Raw genomic sequence first — 22053 nt, 5'->3', positions numbered from 1 at the left:
TTCACTTGAATCCCAGCACGTGAATTAATTCTGTGCAACCCCGTGCTTACATATTACATTTAACCAGCACGTGAAGTGATTTGTGCCCTCCTCGTGCCTAAATACAAATCTACACTTTTTAAATACACGTGAAACACAGACCCGTTTATATCCCGTGTACCAATGACTATACACCAACATTAACACACGCACGCAACATACAACACATAATATGCACACAGGGGCGGGCCACATTGCCACAGTCACTTAAGATAGAATGAGGTCCTCTACCATTAAGGATAAAACCTACAGTAAACCCGAAAGTTGGTCACATTAAAGCACATTCATTCATAAGCTGACTAGCATTGTGCAGCTATTGCTTTACAGCCTATAAGTGATTAATGATGTCTTTATTGCTTTATACTGGCTGTTTCTCTGAAGTAGTGGCATTGTTCAAATAATATTATAATTTCTAGCAAACCTGGGATCCAGACTTCCCAGATGCTTATAAATGTATTAAATAGGGGGGTTACTATGGCAACAGAACAGCTGTGCTGGCTGACCATATCATACACTGCTCTGAGCATGTCTATAGTCTGTAAGCAGGTGTGCCCTATCACTCTGCCTGTTATTTTATTTAGCAAGGACACTCATTTCATTGTGTTACCTCTGACTTAGCTATTAACAAGCATCTGTTTGGATAACATCGAGGAATGTTGTCACATATGGAAAGCATAAAAAATGGTTTGTTTTTATTGTGGCAACAATGCAAAAGAAAATCAAGAATAAAATATAAAGCAATCAAACCCCATAGGACTGGACCTAAAAACAACCATTTGATCTACAATGCTTCCATTTGAATTAATAAAACAAATTGCAAATTTGATAGAAGTATCCAGGCATTTCCAGTCAATACTATTCGTGGTCAGCCAGAATGTACTGTGATCCTGTTTTCACAGTTTACATATGACAAATGGAAACAGTAATGTAACCTAGGCACCAGACCACCAATTAATTCTTCCAGGATCTGTAGTGGTTCTTTCACAATTTATCAAATAACACCTATGCCCAAAAAAATCAAATTATAAATGCTATTTAGCACAGAACTTTTAAGAAATAAAACTAAATAAGTATGTTGAAGGAAAATAATAATTAAAATCTTACCTCTTATGCATGCCTTGTTATAGTAAATCTGTATTTGCTTCTTATTAGTTATTCTTTTAACGTACACAAGTCTTTGGGACTCTCTGTATTTTCTCCACCGCTCTCAGCAACCACATTTGTGTGTTTCGAAAATGTTCAAAAGAAAGTCAACCAATTGTGCTTTGTGGGCCTGTTCAATTATTCTTCTGAGTGGTTTCTCTTGCATGCAACTACCCCTTTTGCCAAGGAAACTTTAACAGTCTGTTTTCCTTTTTAGAAAAACATTTCAAACTTCCCACTGGAGAAGAAAATTGTTTAGTCTGGCCCTATATTTTAGGGCTGGAACCTATGTACTGTACATTAAATACCTCAGTATAAAATATAATATGAAATGAATCTGTGTACTTGAAACTCTGGGCTAATATATAGTGCATGCAGTTAGCAAAAAAGACATAGACGTATAGTGACAGAGAGGAGGGGGAGAAGGGGAAGACCAAGGATGTCACTTTTTAATGTCTACAAAAAATAAGTGGCTCTTAAACTAACACTATTGGAGAACAAGCTGTGCTAAAGCAGTGTTCTCCAATGGGCTCAGGTACACAATTACCTTATTGAAACTCTACTCTCCAAGTTACTGTTCACTTCATAGATCGGAAGCAATATTCACTATTCAATCGCTGCCAGCAAGTAAATGATTTCCCAGTGTCTGGCACACAGCTGCTGAAAAGTGTTACTTTTCTGCTGAGTTTGGGTTTCCTGTGAATGATAAAAGGGGTATTTACAGCAGTATTATTCACTCGTCAGGCATGAGATATCAAAACCAGAACAATTATAGTTGCATATTGGGAGAATATTTGATGCTAATAAGGTCAGAATTGTTTGCCTTTTTCACCATAAATCAAAGGTTGATTTTGAAAGGAAACGACATACAGTAGTTACCCTACAGTTAACTCTGTGTCTGCATCTAGCCTTTAGCTTCCCAGCCAGAGGAAGCCTGAGTGTTCAGGACGTTTGAACATGTCAATTAAATTAGGAAGTTATCTGTCAGCTCCACCATTTAGAAATGTAACAAGCACTGCTGAAAGTAGGTCACCAAATCAAGCTGACTTAGGCTTTGTATAGTTTTTCATTGTGAAAAAAAGAAATTACTTTCAGCCTAGTTCCTAGCATCCGCCCCATGCCTTAATCAGGTTTGGTGATAAGAAACTAGTTTTATATTAGGATTTCTTCGTCCTGTTTACTTGGGAGGATGTGCAAATTGCATTTCTACATACCACAAGTTGCTCAGTATCCAATCTAAAGCAAACAGGGATTTCTTTTATGGTATTCTGTCAAATCCGCTCTGCTGTACATGCTGTCTCCATGGAAGCCAGGAGCTAGGGTGGATGTGAAAAGGCCTCTATCAACTGGTGACTTAGAAGGCTAGCAGCACACCCTATTGGAAATTTATACATTTTAATTGCAATTTTTAATGCAATTTTCAGGTAATAAAGAATTACTTCAGTAATACAATTGAAACAAAATGGCAACACATTTGTAATACAATATTCTTAGCATGCTAATGCATTTTAAATATGTTAAATCATGTATTTAACATATTGTAAATATACCTTTATGACAATTAAAATGCCAAGTCATCACAATATGAATACATTTCTAAAAGCATTGTAAATACAATGTTAATACGAGATCAACATATTAGCACCACATTGATATTGGTATTAAATCCGCCTGGAAATGTATTTGTATGACAATGTAATCACAATAATAATATATTCCTGCTTATTTAAAATGTCATATATATTTAAAATAAAATATCACTACAATATAAACAAACATATTAGCATGGAATTGATATTACAATATTATCAAACTGTCAAAGTATTTTGATTTAAGTAAACTATTAATATTAATTCAGTTCTATGTGTATTTAAAAACAAATGTCAATACAACTTAAATGCAATTACATTGAAATTGCTATTGTAAGAGCTTATCAGTGTATTATGATTTCAATAAGATTGCATGTCTATGCAATATAAATATAATGTAATGCAATTAATTGCTATGTATCAACCTGTCGATGTATTTTTATTTCAGTGAGATCACAATATATACACTTAAGCATATTCAAAACTAAATGTCAATGCAATTTAAATAGACTGTAATCACATATTTGTATTACATCGATAATAAATTGTAAACATGCAATAAATGTACAATAAAAGTGTAGCACTAATAATCACAACATGATTTCCATCACACGAGAGTAGATGTTAAAACTTCATGCTGATTTGAACTTCGCTCTCGCCAAGATAAGCACCAACTAAGATGTAGCTTTACAGTAAACTAATGTGATCCATCTGTGTCTCTGTCCATTTGCGTTTCCTTCCATATGATGATGTAGATCTCCTTCTGTCTGGTGTTGATGGCTGAAGTGTAATGCTGGCTCCAGGGATCAGCTTATTTGCCTCCCTGGCGCATCAGCCCACACAACAGCTGCGATGCTGTCTCCGGGGATCAACCACGGTGCGGTCTCCCCTGCGCATCAGCATGACAACCGTCTGGATTGAGCGAAGTAGGGTACATCTCTGGGGTCTTCAAGTGGGCACCTTCCATCCTCTGTGTTTCGTCGACTAGCTCACAACACCTCAAGAGGGCTCGACGGTGATTCTGGCATCCCAGCATCACCCCCCTCCGTCCCCCACTCAACAGCCCAGCCTACTTACCCGTACATCAGCGTTTCTTTCTTTCTATTGTGCTTGAGATCCCCAACCAGAATCTTTCTGTCTCAACCACAGCCAGTTGCTGCTCCTCTCTGCTGCTTCAGATAAGTTCTTCACTGTGTGACGCAACTCTTGGCCACTGAATCCGACGTCTCTGAGAAACCACATTGTAGAGTGTGCTACAAATCCTCGACAACCCACCTCCACTGGGTAAACCCGGACTCTCTATCCTCGCTGTTCTGCTTCAGCGGCTAGTTGAGCATACCGCAGTTTCTTCCTCTCATACGCCTCATCTACAGCATCCTCCCATGGCACTGTTAACTCTACCAGGTGAACAAGGCGTGCTGATCCAGACCACAAGACAATATCTCGTCGAAGGTTAGTGGTGGCAATCTCCGGTGGAAAAATAAGCCGTTGACCAACATCTGCCAGCACACATTTAATTGAATTTATCTTTAAATTATCCAGCATTGTTACAATATAGGCACACATATATTATGTCAAATCATATTTTAATTAGTTGTTACCTGGTTTCAAATCTACAACTCCAGCAATTATGAGCAAACGTCTACCTGTTACGCCACAAACCAAGAGATATGAAAACGTTTGTTCGGATATTGATATTAAGCTGACCACCCGCTTTAATTAAGGACAACGTGACAGGTCTTATATTTCAAATAACTTGCATAACCCATTGTCCAGATGGAAAAGGAGAAGGGATTGTAGCATTCTGTGGCATGTGGCGCTGTGACGTCACAGTGGTCTGGACCACTCCGTCTCAGTGTACCACTCCGTCTCCAGCTGTCGCTGTTGTGTTAGCTTTTAATATTCATTTATTATCGCTAACAATTCCACTGGTAAAGTCCACTGGGGGTGGATATATTAATTATTTGCATTTGATTGTAATATAAGTCATGAGTGGCCTGCATAGGATAACATTATACACCATCAGTGGCTTGCATAGGATTCTATTTTATTATTATACGCCGATCATTCCAGCGCAACAAACTCTTGTAGCAATTAATTATGTACCATTGTTAAAAAAAACGAAATGGATACATTTGTTAGGCTATATAGGTATATTAGGTGGATGACAGATTCCTAACTCTAAACTCCTATTGTTTTCAACCCGATATATTTGCTGAGTGCAATATACATTGGAATTTCTTAGTAATTACTGTAAGTTACCGTGACAGAGTGGTGAGTGAATACAGGTGAGTGCAGTGCAGAGCGGATACAAAATCAAACAGACAATGATTTCCAGGTGCAAGGGTGTTTATTGAAGGGTTTTAACAATGTCCAGAGCCTTATGGCAAACACCTGTAAATAATAAATGATGGAGTGATACAGCGGCGTGTATCACTCAGTATTTGTAAATCCCCGGGTTTGACCAGTAACCAAAAAGTCCAGTCTTTTAACACACCCACACTAAACACAGAACACAAACAGTTTTCAGTGGCAGTGAAATTAGTGCTAGTGGTGCAAGACAGTCCTCCGTGAATGAAAAGGTGAAAGTGATGATGTCTGGATTGGTGGTGCATTACGCTACAGCTCCGGAGCGTGTTAGTGGTAGTCTATAATTAACAGACAAACTATTACAAACACAAAACAAACACTCACAGTTTCAGCAATCACAGGGGTATCCTTTTAGGGCTATTTAACAATTTACAAAAGTTTACTACCACCCCTTTATACCCTCTCCCATGACCCCTAGGTTAATGAGCGCATCTACTCCTCCAATCCGAAGATGCAACACCGTTTCACGTCCGGGTCATAGCCTCGCCCCTTTTCAAGATGGCCGACTTCCACTAACCCAAGGAATAAATTGTCATGCCATTTAGTACAGGGTACTCTGTTCCCTTTACACATCACCCTCACAGGTCGGGAGGGAGATCTAACACCAAGAATCACTTGATCTCTGTCACAGTTACATGTCACTCAATCCAACAATAAGTAGCCATAAAGAAAAACAAAAATATGAAATATTAATATAGAGTAACTACGGCAGCCACTGTGTAGTAGGCTACACAGGATAGTGAGTTCATAATATAATATGTGATCTTGACTCTATAGCTACAGCTTATTTTACTATTTTTACTTTTTAGCACTGTTTTACTATAGTTTCCCTATTTTAAATATGTTTAAACCGGTACTTTTATGGCTATTATCATTACCATTAATGTTCATGCTTTATTTTTTTTCCTGCTGATTATTATTTTATTATTTCCCCTTTTTAAGATAATACATATCGTTCACTTTCTGGGTCAGTATTTTTATGGCATTGCGTCCAGCCTACTCAACCACTTAAGAATGAATAATAATGAATCATTATAATACAATCCTTTTGGACTTTGGATTTTTAGAATCGTGATTTAACTACCAAAATGTTCAAAGTGGGAAAACTTATGACACTGGATCACTTGGATGACAATCGATAAATTCTAAATATTTCAATTTAGCAGCTGTCATACAGTACTGCTGCAGTCTTTGTGTTTGTGTGAAAAAAAACAAAAAAAAAACTGTGGGACTGGAGTAGAGGAGTCTCCCTTCCCCCCTTCCTATATATCCATCTGATCAGATCAGTCCTGAGAAAAGCAGGGGAGTATAGATATTTATATTTTAACTGTATTTTGATTATTAGAGCATATCTTCACAAACAGACTGACCCTAATAATAATAATAAGCCTAATATTTTTTTAACGTGAAACATAAGTGTAGAATTCGAGATTCGAACCGCCGTCCAGAGAAATCTGCTTCCTTCTGGCTCACTCAAACTACGTAGCTAATGCTCTACGCCAAATAACTAGTTGTTCAAAAGCAGGCATTTGAGCACTTTTTACAAAAAATGACATCATCGTAATGCAAGCATGTGTGATGCCAATGAACTTTTCTAGTCGTCTCCAAAAATGTGTTTCAGTCGTGGCCGGGTGACCAGAGCAACATCACAGCAAAACAATTGAGTACCGTATTAACTTATATGAAAGGAGGCAACTAGTACAGCTCTCAGAGAGAAAACATCAAGTAGGCTACCATTACGTTTCCAAAGAAAAAACACAAGAAAAAGTCAAATATTTATCTCTACCTTTCATTGTTTTTTAAAAAAAAGATTTTACAACATTTGCAGTAGGCTATTGTTCATGTCTCAATCATACATAAATGCAGCTGTCCTGTAAAAGTGGTATACTTAAAGTATGTTTGGGTCAAAATAGTAGCCTACTAATGACCCAAGTATACTACTTTTTTATCATCACCATTTTCACAAGTGTTAATGCCTTCATACTTATTTATTTTTAGTAGCCTATATAAAATAACCTGGACAAAGTATTGTAGCGTGCACGGGGGAAGGCAGCAGTCGGGCTGGTAGGTGACGTAATCACACACAGAGACATAAGCCCGATATACGCTCCTTGCAAAGGAGCCGGCTCTTTTGTACAGCGGTATCGGCGCTATGCTTCAGTGCGAGAGGTCCCGGGTTCGCGCCCGCCCTCCGCCTGTGTGTGGATTTCCTCGCCCTGTGTGATGCGCCTGCCTGCGGGAACCGAGAACGCTACAGTATTAAGTTAGTGACAGTTGTAATAATTATATCAGCAAACACACATTTAACGTGTTTGTTAATGGGAAAGGAATGGTATGGGGGGGATACAGTAAAAAGGGTGGGTGGTTAAAGGATAAGGAACAATACTGAAACTTATTGAACTATGAAAATTAAATGGCTAGTCCGACTGAGTGAAGGCAAAATAATGAATACATTTTTTTTTATTTACACATTCAACATTTCCAAAACCTTGAGAATTCATTCATTGCCATTCATAGAACATTTTTCAATCTGCTACTCAAACAAAAAAATAGCTAAGATGATGTAAAATTATAAACCCAGTATTGATGGCGGGTTCCCCCTTGGGCAGAAGAAAGCCATCAACACCAGGCTATTAATTTGAAATAAGCAGGTGGGTCAAAGTCTTGATTTGGTCTAGGATGAGGTCAGAAGATGTAATGGGCCTACCCGCACACTATCCATTAGCTCGAAAAATATTAAAACACTATGCAGACAGTTCAACATTCTGATTTGCAAGATCTCCTGCAGATCGAAACATTCAACTCTTTTCACGTTAATTCTTATAGAATCCAGCATGTGCCTGCTGCTAGTTCTGTGGAATACTTTCTAAATTAACAACAATAAAACCACTATCTTCTAGAATGTGCTGCATTATTCAGTTTATTTTGCATTATCCCACGAATATCAGCCACCGGGATCATTGGAAACTTTTGATGAACATAAGCTGTCAAAAACACATACAGTACTAGAAACAAATCTGAAAAGCTATACACCTACAATTAATGGCTTTGAGGATATCCTGATTTAGTGCAGGTTCACTCCAGCCCAAGATCCTGTCATCGAAAGGGATGCCTACTGCTCCTTTGTAAAGAAGGCATCCAGTAAATTGTTCTTCAGCTTCCTGAAGTCGGCTTGGGTACACAGTCTCAGTCGGTTTTTTGAAATTGAGGTTTGAGAGTCTGCATCCAGCATCACCTACAGTAATGCAGATAGTGTTGGTAGGTTACTCCAAGTTTTCCCAACTATCCCCAAACACTACTTCCCAGGTATTACCATTACAGACATTTAGCAGAAGGCAACTTACAAGGCTTATCAAGCAATAAAATAAATTACAACTAACTTCATCACTAACTTTAAAAATCCAAAAAATATGCAAGCACATTAAGGACAGTATAGAAATTATAGAAAGGTTTAGCAGTTCACATACCACATCTTCGGACAGGGTAGGTCGCTCCTCCACAGAACTAGTAGAAGAAGGCACACATGCTGGATTCTATAAAACAAGTTACAACATAACTGCTATAGAGTTTGACATTTCTAAAGTAGTTTTGTAATAACCCAATTTTAGGCCTTACTTACAGTAAAACCCTGGAGTTTTTCAATAGCCTTTTCAAGTCTTAAGATACATATTGGAAGATCTGGAATGACAAACATGTAAACATTTGCATTAGTAAAACAAATTGACCACAACAAGGCCCCGTAACATACAATATCTATAAAATCAACTTACCTTTTACAGATTGAAGTAACTGCTGAAGGTGCAAGATAGCCTAGCCTTTTTCAAAGACTTGTTCTCTTCAAGCAGTACTGGGTTTGGTCTAAGGAATGGTCAGGATTTTCCAGAGAGGACTCCTGAATAAATTAGGAATAAGTAATTATAGTCAGCATTTTAGAGCTATTTTAAACTATAGGCCTAATGAAAGAAATAATGTTTTATGTTGTTTCTCTGTTTTTTTGCGATAGCAGTTTGACCGGTTTTTCAGAAGACCTTCTTTTTTTAGTACACTCTTAACATGGCCAGAAAATCATGTTAAATTGTTAAACGCCTTACATAATCTGAGTCCTGGTGCAATTAACAAAAAATAAAAACTATCTAGATATACATTTGATCAAGACAGCATGCATACAAACCCGTACACGCTATCGGTGTTCGCTAGGTTCCTGAGGTAAAGGACTTCTGACTGTAATGTCGCTACCATTCTCCGCCATTTCATTCCTTTTCTTTAGTCGACACATTTTAGTGTCTGCATGAAGAAAGGGGAGGGGGAAATTAAACAGCAAGAGTCAAAACAAAATAAAAATAATACAGTCCTGTGGTCGAGCAGCTGTTGAGTGGCGTGTGTGGTGACATCACGGACCAGGAAGTATCAGAAACAAAACAATGGATGGGCGGGTGAAGCTGAACTCTACGGCGCTCAGCGTATTTATTAAATAATAAACAAAAGATTTAAACAGACAACAAAACAACAAACAAAAAAGGCGTGTTGGCCAAACAAATAAACAAATAAGTATCATGCTAGTGTAAACCAGCACGCTTAGCAGTTATTTTTAAGTTCAGTTTTCGCTCTCTGGACATGGCGGGATGTCCCCTTCCCATCCAAACAGCTGTAACGTCCCGGTGGACCGCGCACAGGCCAGCTCCTCCGGCCAAGGAAATTTTGGGGGTGGTCTCCAGACCCCCCCCCCCCCCCCCTCCTTCTTCATGGCCGGCAGCTCCCCTCCGTGGGGCTCCGGCCACCCGTTCTCCTGCAGCGAAATTGCTGCGGGGGGAGCTGGTCTCCTGACCTCCCCCCCCTTCTTCGTGGCTGGCAGCTCCCCTTCATGGGGCTCCAGCCACAGTATTTTTTGCCGCATGGCAGGACTGGTAGTGACCCCAGGCAAAGCAGGACCCTCGGGAGGCGACGGCAGCAGCTGCGGACCCTCGGAAGGGGGATCCCATGGCCGGAGATGGATCTCAACTAGGTTTGCTTGAACATTCATGCTAGAGACTGGAAAATGCTGGCAGATGTTGGTCAATGGCTTATTTTTCCACCTGAGATTGCCACCACTAACCTTCGACCAGATATTGTCTTGTGGTCTGGATCAGCACACCTTGTCCACCTGGTAGAGTTAACAGTGCCATGGGAGGATGCTGTAGATGAGGCGTATGAGAGGAAGAAACTGCGGTATGCTTAACTAGCCTCTGAAGCGGAACAGCGAGGATGGAATCCGGGTTTGCCCAGCGGAGGTGGGTTGTCGAGGATTTGTGGCACACTCTACAACCCGGTTTCTCAGAGACGTCGGATTCAGTGGCCAAGAGTTGCGTTGCACAGGGATGGACTTATCTGAAGCAGCAGAGAGGAGCAGCAACTGGCTGTGGTTGAGACAGAAAGATTCTGGCTGGGGATCTCAAGCACAATAGAAAGAAAAAAACGCTAATGTACGGGTAAGTAAGCTGGGCTGAGTTGAGTGGGGGACGGAGGGGGGTGATGCTGGGACGCCAGAATCACCGTCGAGCCCTCTTGAGGTGTCGTGGGCTAGTCGACAAAACACCGAGGATGGAAGGTGCCCACTTGAAGACCCCAGAGATGTACCCTACTTCGCTCAATCCAGACGGCTGTCATGCTGATGCGCAGGGGAGACCGCACCGTGGTTGATCCCCGAAGCCAGCATCGCAGCTGTTGTGTGGGCTGATGCGCCAGGGAGGCAAATAAGCTGATCCCTGGAGCCAGCATTACACTTCAGCCATCAACACCAGACAGAAGAAGATCTACATCATCATATGGAAGGAAACGCAAATGGACAGAGACACAGATGGATCACATTAGTTTACTGTAAAACTACGTCTTAGTTGGTGCTTATCTTGGCGAGAGCCGAGTTCAAATCAGCATGAAGTTTTAACATCTACTCTCGTGTAATGGAAATCATGAAGATCTGGATACGTCCAGTGACTGCTGTGAATAGTGCAGCTGGCAACAAGGGAAAGACCTCGTGACAGCCTGGAGAGACAGCTAACAGGAGGAAAGAGACCCCATTGGGGCTGGCAAGGGTTAGCTACCAGCTCTGTGTTCACAGGATGCTGGAGACACCCGCCCAAGGTTTCTAAGAAATTACAGAGAAAAATACCCCTGGAGTCTGCGAGAGCAGGGGCGGAAGATGACTCAACATTGGACAACACGGTTAACGACTTAGGAACGGAAACGGATATGAGTATGGAGAGTACTTCACAAAAGACTAGTTCAAGATCTGAAGTTAACAAAGACATGGAACTCCAGGTTTGTGTCTGTGGCAGGAGCAAGGCGACAACGGTCAGGGGTTTGAAGATTCATCAAGGGAGAATGAAATGCTTGAGGAAGAAGGGACAAGGGCCTCGCATTGATTAGTACTTCTTACGAAGTCAGTCAAGTCAAAACCAGCGACAGGAAGCAAACCACAGTTCGCAGGATATCAGCACCCCTGTCATAGACGTGAGGAGGACTTGCATGGATACAGTTAGTGATGAACCTAATGATCCTTGTGAACCCGGTCAGATAAACCAACATAAGAGAGATAAGAACCTCAACGGGCACAAGCCTGGAGTTAAATGGCCAAGAGTTTGTGAGAAAACTGCATGGGACACTGTCACAAAGACGGCCGGAGTGGGTGGCGTCAGACCAGAAGCAGGAAATAAACAGACAGAGAGGTGTGGTTTGGTGAAGCTGAGCGAATGCTTTCGCTCAGCATTTAATAAACAGAACAGAAAATAAAGACAGACAAAACACAGGACACGGCACTTGCGCCAAAATAAATAGACAAACAAAACGTACTAAACACTTAAACAGACACGAACAAACACGGTGAGTGAAAACACTTATTATTTACTTTTCTCCTTCTCTCTCTCCCGTTCTCCACTCACCGAACACCCAACCCCGACTGAATGCTACGTGTCTCTATATATACTGTTGTGCTGGGATTCAATTACTAATTAATTATTCACTTGGATCCCAGCACGTGAATTAATTCTGTGCAACCCCGTGCTTACATATTACATTTAACCAGCACGTGAAGTGATTTGTGCCCTCCTCGTGCCTAAATATAAATCTACCTTTTTAAATCACACGTGAAACACAGACCCGTTTATATCCCGTGTACCAATGACTATACACCAACATTTACACACGCACGCAACATACAACACATAATATGCACACAGGGGCGGGGCACATTGCCACAGACACATTAAACACAGATCTCTGCTTTGTGTTGGAAAGGTTAAGTGGAACGGTTGAAAAGAAGCTGGATAAATTTGAGGACAACATCTACGCATATGGAAGCGAGAGGTTTGGAGTTGAAAAAAGGAAGGAAAAAGTACAAACTATTCCTGGAAAGTCTAGACGGCAGCAGGAGATTGAACGCTTAGTTAGAGAAAGGAGACAGCTGAGGAAGCAATGGAGAAGAGCAGAACAAAGTCAGAAGGAGGAACTCAATCTCTTACAAAGGGTCATAAAAGATAAGCTTGCAACATTGCGCAGAGCTGAGCGCCTACGGAAACGCTACAAAAAGAAGGAGCGTGCAAGAACTAACTTTTATAAAGACCCATTCAAATTTATAAAGAAGTTATTCACCAGTGAGAAGAATGGCACACTAAAAGCATCTAAGTTTGAGCTGGAGAGATATTTGGAGGAAACATATACAGATTCAAAAAGGCAGGAGCCTATGGGGCAAGCAGTGTGGAGTAGTGGTTAGGGCTCTGGACTCGTGACCGGAGGGTTGTGGGTTCAATCCCCAGTGGGGGACACTGCTGTTGTACCCTTGAGTACTTTACCTAGATTGCTCCAGTAAAAACCCAACTGTATAAATGGGGAATTGTATGTAAAATAATGTGATATCTGTATAATGTGAAATAATGTAGAATGTGATGTCTTGTAACAATTGTAAGTCGCCCTGGATAAGGGCGTCTGCTAAGAAATAAATAATAATAATAATAATAATGGTAATTCCTTCAGACATCCCACCTATCAATCCATCCAAATACCAAATGGAGGACTCTGCACCTAAGTGGAAAGAAGAAGAGCAAGCTGTGAAAAAAGCAAGGGCTTCATCATCTCCAGGGCCTAATGGAGTTCCATACAGAGTATACAAGAATCCTGTGGAAATTGATGAAAGTGGCATGGGAAAAACAGGTTGTACCAAGAGCATGGCGCCGAGCAGGTGGAGTCTTTATACCTAAAGAAAAAGATTCTACAAGCATCAGTCAGTTTCGCCCTATTTCCCTATTAAATGTAGAAGGCAAGATTTTGTTCAGCATTATTGCTCAGAGATTGTCGATCTACCTATTAAAGAACTGCTTCATTGACACTTCAGTACAAAAAGCAGGCGTTCCAGGTTTCCCAGGATGCTTAGAACACATCAATGTGATCTGGCAACAAATTCAATCAACTAAAAAGAAGAGGAAGGAGCTCCATGTGACATTCCTGGATTTGGCTAATGCATATGGTTCAGTGCCACATGAACAGCAGCATTTGATTTTTTCAGTGTACCGATGACAATAATAAATCTACTTTGGAGATTTGCAATTTAGTTTTTCAATTTCAGAATTCAGCACTACATGGCAATGCCTAGAAGTTGGAATAATGGCAGGATGTACCATTTCTCCACTGGCTTTTACCATGGCAATGGAAGTAATCATTAGGGCATCAAAATGGGTAGTGGGAGGAGAGCACTTGGCTTCTGGAATGCGACTACCACCAATTTGAGCATACATGGATGACATGACAACCATGACTACAACAGTAGCCTGCACTAATCGGTTATTGGGCAAATTAACCAATAACATTGAATGGGCACGAATGCAATTCAAGCCAACTAAATCAAGGAGAATCTCTATAATTAAAGGTAAAGTAGTAGATAAAACGTTCTTCATTAATGGTGAGGCAATACCAACAGTGTCTGAGAAGCCAGTGAAAAGTCTTGGGATATGGTACGACGGGGATCTAAAGGACACTGTTCGTGTGGGAGAAGTTAGACAACAAGCAGTGGAAGGGTTGAAGAGCATTGACAGCAGTGCTTTACCAGGCAAACTAAAACTCTGGTGCTTTCAGTTTGGTCTACTGCCGAGGTTGCTGTGGTCACTGACTGTGTACGAGGTGTCTTTGACAACAGTAGAGAAGCTTGAAACTTTAATCAGTTCATACATCAGGAAATGGTTGGGAGTTCCACGCTGCCTCAGCAGAGTGGGACTTTATGGTAAAGGAATACTGCAGCTACCAGTCTCCGCTCTAACCGAGAAGTTTAAGTGCGCCAAGGTCCGACTGGAAATGACATTAGTAGAGTCACGCGACAAATGCGTAAGGGAGGCAGCACCTGTGTTGAAAACTGGAAGAAAGTGGGCGGCAAAGAAAGCTGTGAAGGATGCAAAGGCTGCCTTTCGAATTGGTGATATCATAGGGCAAGTTCAGCATGGAAGAGGGGGTCTTGGTCTCAGTTCAGCTCCTCCTACATAGCACAAGGCAGCCCCAGCTCAACGGAGGAAGCTGGTAGTCAACGAGGTGCAAAAGCAGGAGGAGAGGATAAGGTGCGTAAAGGCCGTTTCCCAGGCCAAGCAGGGAGAATGGATGAGATGGGAGAGTGTGGAACAACGCAAGATTGGCTGGCAAGACCTATGGTCAATGGAACAGAGCAGGTTCAGTTTCCTCATCAGGTCAACATATGATGTTCTCCCATCACCACAGAACCTAAACCTCTTGGTAGGAGAGGATCCCTCATGTCCTTTGTGTTCATCACCTGCAACATTAAGGCACATTTTGACAGGATGTAAGGTGGCTCTTAGCCAAGGATGGTTTACTTGGCATCATGACCAGGTGCTGAGATGTTTGGCCTTAGCATTGGAAGAGAAGCGTAACATGACCAATAAGTTGCCACCAGGTCCATCAAAACATTACACACAAAAGTCACTTTATACAGCAGGGGCTCAATGCCAGTCAAAGCCATTAAGGTAGAATCCTGATAATTACCAGCACTAAAATGTCACTGTTGTGATCGCAATCACTGATCACGACAGACAAAACCCAGATGGGCTTTGGTTCTAGACAATGTGGGGAAGCTATAAAAAAGGCCAACAAGATGCTTGGATATATAGTGAAAAGTGTTGAATTTAAATCAAGGGAAGTAATGTTAAAACTTTACAATGCATTAGTAAGACCTCATTTAGAATATTGTGTTCAGTTCTGGTCACCTCGCTACAAAAAGGATATTGCTGCTTTAGAAAGAGTGCAAAGAAGAGCGACCAGAACAGGGGAGACCTGGACTGGCTGTCTGACGTATGCACAATGCTGCAGGAAAGTGCGGCAATCCCGTGGGATCCGCCTGCCAGTCATGGCAGTGACACAGAGAGGTGGGGAAGAGGGTGTGTGGGCTTTCCCTCTCTCTGAGTGGCTGGGAGGCGGGCCTTGGAGGGATTGCTGGGCCTATAAATTAATACTTTGTTGTATCCTCAGATCTGCCCCTCTAGACCTAACAACGAGCTAGCGGAGGAAACTAAAGAAATAGAGAGAGAGAGGGGAATCCTTGGGCAGACCCAGATAGTGTCCAGAAATAGCTGAGGGAACAGTAATGTCTAGGACAGAGACCCAGGTTGTACGGATAGCGACGATTGGGGGAAAACGCTGCAGAGCGCAGCACCTTTATTTTGTAGTTTTCATTACTGTGTTTTATTTTCCCTTTTTCTGTTTTGCCTTTTCGTTTTCATTATTCTTTGAGCACCTGCGAGTGCAACCGCAACTCATTGTGTACCCTGCCGTGGTACTCTGGAGGTCCTGGATACCATAGTTGGTAGCCAGGCCACGGGCAACAGTGCCCTCTGCGGGCTAAAAGAAATCAGTTAAAAAAATAACAGAATACAATTTATGTCTCCTGTGTCAGTGATTACCCACACCCTGTCACACCAGGTTTAAAAGGCATGTCATATGCAGACAGGCTTAAAGAATTTAATCTATTCAGTCTTAAACAAAGAAGACTATGCGGCGATCTGATTCAAGCATTCAAAATTCTAAAAGGTATTGACAATGTCAACCCAAGGGACTTTTTCAACCTGAAAAAAGAAACAAGGACCAGGGGTTACAAACGGAGATTAGAACAGAAAATAGGAGACACTTTTTTACACAGAGAATTGTGAGGGTCTGGAACCAACTCCCCTGTAATGTTGTTGAAGCTGACACCCTGGGATCCTTCAAGAAGCTGCTTGATGAGATTCTGGGATCAATAAGCTACTAACAACCAAACGTATGTGTATACAGACGTGCTCAAATTTGTTGGTACCCTTACAGCTCATTGAAATAATGCTTCATTCCTCCTGAAAAGTGATGAAATTGAAAGCTATTTTATCATGTATACTTGCATGCCTTTGGTATGTCATAGAATAAAGCAAAGAAGCTGTGAAAAGAGATGAATTATTGCTTATTCTACAAAGATATTCTAAAATGGCTTGGACACATTTGTTGGTACCCCTTAGAAAAGATAATAAATAACTGGATTAAAGTGATATTTCAAACTAATTAGTTTCTTTAATTAGTATCACACATGTCTCCAATCTTGTAATCAGCCATTCAGCCTATTTAAATGGAGAAAAGTAGTCACTGTGCTGTTTGGTATCATTGTGTGCACCACACTGAACATGGACCAGAGAAAGCAAAGGAGAGAGTTGTCTGAGGAGATCAGAAAGAAAATAATAGACAAGCATGGTAAAGGTAAAGGCTACAAGACCATCTCCAAGTAGCTTGATATTCCTGTGACAACAGTTGCAAATATTATTAAGAAGTTTAAGGTCCATGGAACTGTAGCCAACCTCCCTGGGCGCGGCCGCAAGAGGAAAATCGACCCCAGATTGAACAGAAGGATAGTGCGAATGGTAGAAAAAGAACCAAGGATAACTGCCAAAGAGATACAAGCTGAACTCCAAGGTGAAGGTACGTCAGTTTCTGATCGCACCATCCGTCGCTTTTTGAGCGAAAGTGGGCTCCATGGAAGAAGACCAAGGAGGACTCCACTTTTGAAAGAAAAACATAAAAAAGCCAGACTGGAATTTGCTAAAATGCATATTGACAAGCCACAATCCTTCTGGGAGAATGTCCTTTGGACAGAGGAGTCAAAACTGGAGCTTTTTGGCAAGTCACATCAGCTCTATGTTCACAGACGAAAAAATGAAGCTTTCAAAGAAAAGAACACCATACCTACAGTGAAACATGGAGGAGGCTCAGTTATGTTTTGGGGCTGCTTTGCTGCGCCTGGCACAGGGTGCCTTGAATCTGTGCAGGGCACAATGAAATCTCAAGACTATCAAGGCATTCTGGAGCGAAACGTACTGCTCAGTGTCAGAAAGCTCTGTCTCAGTTGCAGGTCATGGTTCATCCAACAGGATAATGACCCAAAACACACAGCTAAAAGCACCCAAGAATGGATAAGAACAAAACATTGGACTATTCTGAAGTGGCCTTCTATGAGTCCTGATCTGAATCCTATCGAACATCTATGGAAAGAGCTGAAACTTGCAGTCTGGAGAAGGCACCCATCAAACCTGAGACAGCTGGAGCAGTTTGCTCAGGAAGAGTGGGCCAAACTACCTGTTAACAGGTGCAGAAGTCTCATTGAGAGCTACAGAAAACGTTTGATTGCAGTGATTGCCTCTAAAGGTTGTGCAACAAAATATTAGGTTAGCGGTCCCATCATTTTTGTCCATGCCATTTTCATTTGTTTTATTATTTACAATATTATGTTGAATAAAAAATCAAAAGCATAGTCTGATTTCTATTAAATATGTAATAAACAATGTTGGATGCCAATTACTTTTGTCAGTTTCAAGTTATTTCAGAGAAAATTGTGCATTCTTCATTTTTTGTGGAGGGGTACCAACAAATTTGAGCACGTCTGTATGTAACTTCCTGGCACCTACTGTACAGTATTTAAAGATAAAGAAAAACAGAACATTGGGCTAGATTCCTTTCATAAAAATGTACACATGGAAATTACAAAACAAGAAATAAACAACACTGATATGTAACATATGGGTTTGTAAGTAGTCTTGGAGTCAAACATTTTGAGAATCTAACGCACTGTAACTTTTTACTCGTTACGCAATGTTACTGCCAAGTTTTGTATTAACATACAATTCAGTTAGATAGATAGATTGATAGGCAGAATTTGACATAGTACAGCTCTTTATAAAATGCCAGGAAGGCTAAATGAAGGCTTCTTAGAGATTGCCCTGAGTGTGTTTTCATGAACCTTTTTTTTGTACTATTTCTGCATATACAGAACATAGAAAAGTGAGTCAGTGAGAAGAATCCTGTCCTGGTATGAATATTCAATAAAAGCTGTTTTATTATAAAAATACTAATAAAAAATAATAAAAAATAATAATAAAATTATTATTTAAAAAAAAACAAAAAAAACATGGAGTATATTTTATTTGTGTAGTGATGTTAATAAGAGTCATTAATTTGTTTCATTTAGACCACCAATGTTCTGTCTGGCTAGTTGTCTGTTTACAAAAGAAAATAAAGTGCACACATTTTAATGTCACCTGAGATGCCCCTTTAAATGTTAGCCTTTAGGCGTTATTTGGGGGATGCGGTAGAGGGCTCTCTCCCACTTTGCGCTGCTTTTTTCTTATCCTAAATCCTTTTCTTTAGCCTGTCTTACCTTCCCTCCGTGGCGTCCTGCCCGGTAGCGTCCGCTGATCTCTTTCTGGTGGAAGCTGATCCCAGTTCAGCCTCATTTAGTATTTCCAGCCAACCATACAATGCAGCGCTCGCCTCGTCAATTATTAGGGCATGGCCAGCGCTGCTCCACGTATGTTACTGGCTGCCCCTCCTGTCTATCTCTCTCTCTTTTCTACTTTAACCCAGCACTATTTCCGCTTCCTTGCCTATGTTTTGTTTTTTGTTGTTCGCGCCTATCACTGCATTCCATTTCTCTGCTCAGCGCTGGCAAGGTAGTATCAGCTATTTTCCTACCTGCTCAGGTGATTCTTTTCATCATTCAGCTTTTCTGTTTTTCTGCAGGAGCTCCAACGTTAGTCTTTCCTGCTCCATCCAGTCTCCAGCCCAGCTACAGCGCCGTTCAAAGCGCAGTGCCATTCTCAACTCTGTGTTTTCATCAGAAAGACTGTTTCAACATCACTGCTGTACTGCAACTCTTTCCCACCGGCGCCTCACAGACCATGGTTACCATGGCAACGCCTCATCGAGTGACTACTGGGAGTGGTAAGTTGCCATGGCGACCAGGCAGCTTTACCAGGCAATGCGAGATCCTGTACTTCAGACTACTGTAATCTGCCAAGTGTTTAACCTGTAGTATTTTGTATTTAATCATATCCTGATGTAACTATCACTATTATCTGCTGTTATTGAATTGTGGTTTGTCACACTTGTACTTTGCTTGAACAAAAGTTATTGTATTTCTTGCTCTTATTGTATTACTTGTATTGTAACACTTAATGTATTTGCTTACGATTGTAAGTCGCCCTGGATAAGGGAGTCTGCTAAGAAATAAATAATAATAATAATAATAATGCGAGTCTGTGCCTCATTACTGCAATCTTCTGGCTCCTGCTGCTGCTCTTTTGCAACATGAGAGCTTCAACTCGCGGAATTGTGACATCTAAATACTGCAAGCTCCTCTTCTAGACCTATGTTAACTTATTAACTGTTCTAAAGCAAATGTTTTATATATAGACAAGGATTTTAATCGCAATAACCAAATATATGCTACCCTGCTTCACTGAAGCCAATAGTTTAAATTCCAATCACAACCTCTAGATGGGAGCATAACACCACAAGCTCTAAATAATTTAAGATGATTTGCTATCGCTGCGAATCTCGCACACTCCAAACTTTCTATCAATTCCTGCAGTTCGTTGTCATTCCGAGGGATTCTCAGTCACCTCCTGCCTCAACCTCTTTTGCTACATATATTAACTTGAATTTTTCAAATCCAAACCCCTCCCTTCAAGGACTTGGTTATGAAGCCAAGCTTATCAGCTTTCTGAGATGTTAAGAATCCATCATCACATTAATTTTCCAGCTTCCCTGCATCAGGCCATTCCTGCAACCTTCTTTTTCCTGGATTTGCACTTCCTCATTTGCCTCCAAGTTCATCAAGGCACTTAATACAACTTTCAAAGTCCATTTCATTCAATTTGAGCTACCAGGCACATACGGAAACTATGTCCTATGATTATCAACATTTCAGTCAAAGCGTCCTCCTACACCACAAAAGACAATACACTCTTAGACTGCTCCTGATCAAATCAATAGGTTTTGCAGCAACCTCCGAGCAACGCATTCTCATCCTCTCAGATTCTGCAGCGGCCTCAGATCTATGCATTCTTCATCTCTGCCCAAAGGCAGCCCCATCTCCGACATCATCTAAAAACGCCTTAACTCTCAAATACCAATTTCCACCATACTCAGCAGCTCTCTGCTCTCTACAGCAGGCTGCACACTACTGACAGCATTACATCGTTTACTCACTCTGCCCGTTCAGCAGATCTTGCCTCTTGCCTGTGGCTTCCCCACAGTGGCTGCAGATGTGGAGGAAGTTGCAGGAAGAAAAGGAGCAGGCTTTTTCGTTGAAGTTATTACAAATCTGATGGCCGCCAGAGAAAGTAATACTATGATCATGTCCGTCCTTAGACCTGGAAGGATTGAAAGAAAGAGAAAGATTGCCAGACAGAAGGGAGGTGGGCGGAGGTGCAGTCAGGGAGCAGGAAATGGTGGGGTGAAAGGTAGAGTTACATATGGCGCATGCCAACAGCTGGAGACCAGTGAAAAAACAAGAAAATAAATCTTTATCTAAGACTCCCCAGTAAATCCTTTGGTTCCATTGCTGGAGACGAGCAGTGGCTTTGGCAGAAAAGGCTTTATGGTATTCGAAGAAGTGTGATCCTCTGAATCTAACAGAAAGGTCTAGAATAACTGACATGTAATCATCCAGCTCACGGCGCCGGTGAGGATAGAATTTGTAGATAATATTAATATCTCTAAAATGGCTGAAAGCTAGGATAAATTCAGAAATGGTGAGAGTTTTGAATAAGTGGGGGTCAGAGGTTTTGAGGGTAACTGAGAGATCTGCGCACTGAACCGCCCTGGTACTTGTGGAATCTAGGGAGTTTGTAAGGAGGGAAACCAAATTAATATCTGCACCTGCTAGAATCTGGTGGCACAGGGAAAGGGAGACAGGCTTGGGGTTGAAGATCAGAGTTTTCAGGAGGAGGCATGGCAACAGCATTTTTTAAAGAAGAACTGGAACTTGCTGAGGGAGGAAGTAAAGGGTGGTTGTTGAAAAACTGGACAGCTGGGCGAAACTGGGGAGCTCTGACTGCTGAGGGAGGGTAAGAGGAGGGTGCAGTTATGGGAGCCTGCTTCATGCCTATAGCTGTAGGGAAAGAAATGGAAAAGAGAGCTGGGCCTAGCTGAGATGGGAGTGAGAAGCCTGCTGTGTGGGCTTGCTGGGAACCCGGCATAGAAAGAAGAAAGGCAGGGACCTGTTGCAAGCCTGTGAAGGAGGAAGGAGCAGTAGCTGGCTGGATGCCTGCGTAAGCCGGTGATGGGCATGCTGGGATAGAGGAAAGATTGGACAGGAAGGCGGGGTCCGACTGGACGCCTGTGAGAGACAAAAAATAGGAAAGGGCTGTGGTGGCCTTTTGGACACCCAAAGTTGGAAAAACAGAAGAAAAGAATGCAAGATTTCCATTACACGAGAGTAGATGTTAAAACTTCATGCTGATTTGAACTCGGCTCTCGCCAAGATAAGCACCAACTAAGACGTAGCTTTACAGTAAACTAATGTGATCCATATGTGTCTCCATCCATTTACGTTTCCTTCCATATGATGATGTAGATATCCTTCTGTCTGGTG

At 41.4% G+C, this 22053-nt stretch overlaps 1 long non-coding RNA gene across 1 annotated transcript; it reads right to left on the bottom strand.

Annotated features, from left to right (window-relative positions):
• Positions 1-5110: 5110 nt before the first annotated feature.
• Positions 5111-21841, bottom strand: LOC117405311 (uncharacterized). Its single transcript, XR_009329468.1, has 5 exons — positions 19149-21841; positions 8912-9033; positions 8761-8819; positions 8609-8674; positions 5111-8376 (listed from the first exon to the last, which is right to left on the bottom strand). It is a non-coding gene; the product is annotated as an uncharacterized LOC117405311 (long non-coding RNA).
• Between the last annotated feature and the right edge of the window lie 212 nt (positions 21842-22053).

Source organism: Acipenser ruthenus, chromosome 9 (assembly GCF_902713425.1).
Source record: "Acipenser ruthenus chromosome 9, fAciRut3.2 maternal haplotype, whole genome shotgun sequence".
In the NCBI taxonomy this organism is placed as follows: domain Eukaryota; kingdom Metazoa; phylum Chordata; class Actinopteri; order Acipenseriformes; family Acipenseridae; genus Acipenser; species Acipenser ruthenus.
Note: the sequence above shows the minus strand (reverse complement) of the source record. Positions and strands in the feature narration are given on the sequence as shown.